Here is a 6,000-nt window from a genome sequence, read left to right as displayed (position 1 = left end):
CCAAATTCTGAGATATAGCCCCACATCAGGCTCCCTGCTCAGTGGAGAGCCTGCTTCTCCCTCTCCCTCTGCTGTTCCCCCTGCTTGTGTGCTCTCTCTCTGTCAAATAAATAAATAAAATCTTTTTTTTAAAAAAAAGCCTTGACAAAATATTAGCAAATCAAACTTAGCAATATATAAAAGAATTGTATACATGACTAAGTGGACTGCAAGGTTGAAAAATCAGTGTTACCTACCATATGAACAGGCTAGAGGGAGGGGCGCGAGGTTTCAAGATGGCAGTGGCTGCAAGGCAGACCGGCAGGCAGAGGTGAAGGCCTCTGCGATGTAGAAGAGGCCAAGAATCGTTCCCTCTCGCTTCTCGCAGTCCCAGGAACCCAGCAGAAATGATTTTTTGTTTTTTTAATGAGCCAGGTAAACCATATGAGTTGTCAACATGGGACGGAGATCTACATCATCCACCAAGAGTGGAAAATTTATTAATCCCACAGAGCAAGCCCAAAAAGAAGCCCGGAAGAGAGAATTAAAGAACAAAAAACAGCGCATGATGGTATGAGCTGCAGTTTTGAAGATGAAGGATCCCAAACAGACTATCTGGGACATGGAGAATTTGTATGAAATGGAGTTTACTTTTTTATTTTATTTTATTTTATTTTATTTTATTTTATTTTATTTTATTTTATTTTATTTTATTTTATTTTATTATTTTTTAAGATTTTATTTATTTACTCATAAAAGACAGAGAGAGAGAGGCAGAGACACAGGCAGAGGGAGCAGCAGGCTCCACGCAGGGAGCCTGTCCTGGGATAGGTCTCCAGGATAACGCCCTGGGCCAAAGGCAGAGCTAAACTGCTGAGCCACCCAGGTTGCCCTGAAATGGAGTCTGGTTGTTTTGTTTTGTTTCGTTTTTGTTTTGTTTTTTGAAATGGAGTTTAACTCAGTGCAGCAACCACAGTTAAGTGAGAGGATGCTGAAAGACAAGGGTAAAAAGCTGCGTGAAACCTTTGAACGTATTCTACGACTCTATGAAAAAGAGAATCTGGATATTTACAAAGAATTGAGAAATGGAATACGAACAGAAGAGGGTTCAACTTAGCCAATATTTTGATGCTGTCAAGAATGCTCACCATGTGGAAGTGGAGAGTATTCCCTTGCCAGATATGCCACATGCTCTTTCCAACATCTTGATCCAGGACATTCCACTTCCTGGTGCCCAGCCACCCTCCATCCTTAAAAAGACCTCAGCCTATGGACCTCCAACCCAGGCAGTTTATATACTTCCTCTTCTTGGACATGGTGTGCCACGTTTGCCCCCTGGTAGAAAATCTCCTGGTCCTCGCCCTGGTCCACCACCTCCTCAAGTCTTGCAAATGTATGGCCGTAAAGTGGGCTTTGCCCTAGATCTTCCCCCTCCCAGGTGGGATAAAGACATGTTATATAGCCCAGAACTTGCTCAACGGGGTCATGATGATGATGTTTCCACCACCAGTGAAGATGATGGTTATCCTGAGGACATGGATCAAGATAAGCATGATGACAGTACTGATGACAGAGACACTGACAGGTCAGATGGAGAAAGTGAAGGGGATGAATTTGTGCATTGTGATGATAACGAGAGAGACAACAATGAAGAAAAGAAGTCAGTCAGGTCTGAGTGTAAGATTTGCAGATATGCCTAGAAAATCAAGGAAGAAAAAGAAGAACATGAAGGAGCTTCAAGCCATAATGCTTCAAATGGCAGATCAGGATATCCCTGAAGAGGTGATGAGAAGTAGAAGAATTTTCAGAGGATGATGACGAAGATGATTCTGATGATTCTGAAGCAGAAGAGCAATCACAGAAACAGCATAAAGAGGAATCTCTTTCTGATGGCATATCTATTGCTTCTTCACAGCAACAAGCTCCCCCAGGTCTGTTCCTCCTTCTCAGATATAAGCACCTCACATGCCAGGACCACCTCCTCTTGGACCACCACCTGCTCCACCTTTATGACCACGTGGACCATCTACTGGCCTTCCTCCTGGACCACCTCCAGGAGCTCCTCCATTCCTGAGGGCCCCCTGGAATGCCAGGACTCCAAAGGCCTTTACCCCGACTTTTGCCTCCAGGCCCACCACCAGGCCGACCCACTGGCCCTCCCCCAGGTCCACCTCCAGGTCTGCCTCCTGGCCCTCCCCCTCAGGAACTCCCACCAAGGCTACCTCCCGCTGCACCTCCAGGCATCCCTCCACCTCCTGGCCTGATGCACCCACCTTTGGTGCCTCCACTTGGACCTGCCCCACCTGGGCTTTTCCCACCAGCTCAACCCAGGGGTTTTAAGTGCTCTACCCAACTTGATTCAGGCCTCAAGGTGGATGATACAAACACAGCCACCATTGAGAAGAAAATCACAGCAACCATCAGTGCCAAGCCACAGAACACTAATCCCAAGGCAGGGCTTACTGGATTCGTGCCCACAGCATTAAGGGTATGTTGGGAGAATAAAGGGGCTACTGCTGCTCCCCAAAGAAAGTCAGAGGATGATTCTGCTGTGCCTCTTGCCAAAGCAGCTCCCAAATCTGGTCTGTCTGTTCCTGTCTCCGTTCAGACCAAGGATGACGTTTATGAAGCTTTCATGAAAGAGATGGAAGGGCTACTGTGACAGCTCTTAATGCCAGAGCGTTTCTCTTCACACCAGAGGTTCGTGGGGAAAGAGGCTCTTACTAAACTTAGTGAAAGAGCAACTTTCACTGTCAGGGTATTTTTCAATTTCAGTTCAAGGAATATCCTAAAGTTTAGCCTTGTTCAGAATTTATTTGCATGTAGGAGAGGATTGTTTCATTCAGAATAGATCGGTTATTGAAGCAGTGCTGCTAACATCCATTCCCTTTCATACCACCGTTTTCATCCCATTTGTTCCCCTTCTCCAATTCTTTAGAAACTTGTGATCGAGGGGATCTTTGTTACTTAGTTGTTTTGATTCTCTTCTTGTGTGCAGTGGGCACTGGAGTAGAGATTTCTGAAAAAATAGTTTATTTTACCCCACCTTGCTTTTTGTGTTTGAGTTATTTTAATATTTTTTTGTAAATATTTTGTAATATTTTATTAAAATGGATCACAATGTCATTTCCTAATACAAAGCAAGATATGTGGGAAGAAAATGTACAATTCTTTGATTAAAATTATTTCCCACTGACCTAAACTTTGAGTGTTTTTTTTTTTTTTTTTAAGATTTTATTTAGGGATCCCTGGGTGGCACAGCGGTTTGGTGCCTGCCTTTGGCCCAGGGCGCGATCCTGGAGACCCGGGATCGAATCCACATCAGGCTCCCGGTGCATGGAGCCTGCTTCTCCCTCTGCCTGTGTCTCTGCCTCTCTCTCTCTCTGTGACTATCATAAATAAATAAAAATTAAAAAAAAATAAGATTTTATTTATTTATTCATGAGAGACACAGAGATAGAGAAAGAGGCATAGACATAGGCAGAGAGAGAAGCAGGCTCCATGCAGGGAGCCCGAGTGGGACTCGATCCTGGGACTCCAGGATCACACCCCAAGCTGAAGGCAGATGCTTAACCACTGAGCCACCCAGGCATCCCAACTTTGAGTGTTTCGTGGAATAAATAAATAAATAAATAAATATTCTACACCAAAAACAAAAAACAAACAACAACAACAAAACAGGCTAGAAAAGAAGTCACATGATCATATCAATAGACACAGAAAATACTCTTGACAAAATTCAACATCCATTCATGTGAAAATTTAGAAAAGTAGGAATACAAGGGAATTTCTTCAATTTGATTTAAAAAATCAAATATCTACATCTAACGTTATATTTAGTAGTTAATTAAACACTGAATGCTTTCCCTCTAAATTGGGAAAAGGATGTCTGTGGTTATCATTCTTATTCAACACAGTGCTGAAAGATTAAGCCAGTGCAAGAAGGCAAGGCAAGACAACAAAATGAATACAGGTTGGAAAGGAAGACATAAAACTTTGTGCCCCCAAAATTTCCAAAAAGTGAAAATGTATATATTTAAGATGGCTCTTGAAAAGAGGATTCATCCATTCAACAACCAATAAATCACCACAGTGCAGGTTTGACCATTCACTCATTCATTCCACAAATTTATTTCAGTTTTTTTTAACATATTTATTGAACATCTGCTAAATCTCAAACATCATTCTAGCCGTAAGGATTCAGCAGTGAACAAAATAGATAAAATCTCTGTCCTTATGGAATTTCTAATTAGCACATGGGTAAGGATGGGATAGAAAATAAGTGAAATCAATACATCACATAATATACATTTGACAAATAAAACAGGGAAGGGAGACAATGGAAGAGACAAAGGGAAGGGAAGAGTGAGGGAGGTGCTGTAATTTCAAAGAGAGTGATCAAAAGGCCTCACCAAGAAAGTGTCATTTGAGCAAATACTTGAAAGAGCTGATGACAGTAACCTTGCAGTTATCTGGAGGAAGTGCCATAGGAAGGGGGAACAGCAAATGGAAGTGTGAATGGTGCCTTTGAAGAATAGCATGACTAGAATGAGAGAAAGTAGTTGGAGATGAGGTCCCAGGCAATAGGAACTCTAGTGTGTAAGATCTTGTTTGTAGGCCACTCTGAGGCCACCATAAGGACTTTGGATAAAATTTTCACAGAACTGAGAACAATCTAGATAGAAGGAAGGGCAAGAACAAAGATGGAAAAGCAGGAGTAAGGGGGAAATTTGAGAAACACACTCTTTCCAGGATCATAGAGTATCTAGAAGAACAAGGGAAGTAAATGCGAATAGGAAACATAATAAGAAAGGCCTGGATATACCACTGAAGCATTAGAACTTAATTTGTGAGTCAATGGGGGAGCCATGAGAAGCCTGAGTGAAAACACTGAAGCTGTGCTTTACAACAATAGGAATGGTTAGAAAAACAGATTCTAGCAGCTAGGAAATGCAAAAAAAAAAAAAAGAAAAAAAAGACAACTATAATTTTAAATATCAGTATTTTGCCTCTTCTAGTGAAATAATTAATTCAGGTAAGGATCATCAATGAATGAGAGCCATGAAGTGGAAAGTTGATTGGAAACTGGATAAGCTCATAGTAAATTAGCAGTAGTTATAAAACAGCATGTAAATAACAGCCTCAGTAATGTGAAAGTGTACATGACAGAAGTCAGGAAATAAAATAGGGGAAGGTTCAGAACCAAAGGACAAATCAAGGACAACAAGACTCTCATTTTGCTAACCCAAGAATCAAGAGATATCATAGATGGTTGAGAGAAAAAGAAAAGTATCAGTATATTAATTTAAGTCACAATAATAAGAATAACATAACTAATATGCTAATAATATAATGTATTAATATTTTATATAATAGGAATATAACTATAAATTAATAATATAATATAACGAATAATATAACTAAGCATAATATAACTTTATTAGGAAGATGGAGGAAAGTAGATGAAAGACTAATGTGAGTTAACCTAGATCTTCTGCCATAGGTGGAAGTCAAAAGATAATTTCTGAAGTTTATTTCAAAAAGGGAAAACTCTTCCTTGTGGTAGATGGCCAGTATATAGAAGTAATGTTGGAGTTAGGAAATCCCCTTTTTACAACCATCGTAATAAAATTTGATTCAGGCAAGAATCATCTATGGATGCATGAGGTAGGGGCCAAGTTTGATACAAAACAGAATATTTACTCAGCATCAAAGGTTCTCTTCATAATATACTTTTTAAAAATGTTTATTTATTTTAAGTAATTTCTATCCACAAAATGGAGCTCAAACTCATGACCCCAAGATCAAGAGTCACATGCTCTTCTGAATGAGCCAGCCAGGCATCCCCACAGTATACTCATTAGCTGCAAAAGGAAAAACAATAACTATACACTGGAGGAAATAAGAACACCTTAAGCAAGTGATCAAAATAAGGGGCAAATGGGCACCTGGCTGGTTCACTTGCTCAGTTGGAAGAGCATGTGACTCTTGGTCTTGAGGTTTTGAGTTCAAGCCCCATCA

At 40.6% G+C, this 6,000-nt stretch overlaps 1 pseudogene; it reads left to right on the top strand.

The window, feature by feature from the left end:
• Window positions 1-436: 436 nt before the first annotated feature.
• On the top strand, window positions 437-2,641 carry LOC121493629 (annotated as a pseudogene).
• Window positions 2,642-6,000: the final 3,359 nt, after the last annotated feature.

The sequence above is a fragment of the Vulpes lagopus genome, chromosome 6, assembly GCF_018345385.1.
Source record: "Vulpes lagopus strain Blue_001 chromosome 6, ASM1834538v1, whole genome shotgun sequence".
Classification (NCBI taxonomy): Eukaryota; Metazoa; Chordata; class Mammalia; order Carnivora; family Canidae; genus Vulpes; species Vulpes lagopus.
Note: the sequence above shows the minus strand (reverse complement) of the source record. Positions and strands in the feature narration are given on the sequence as shown.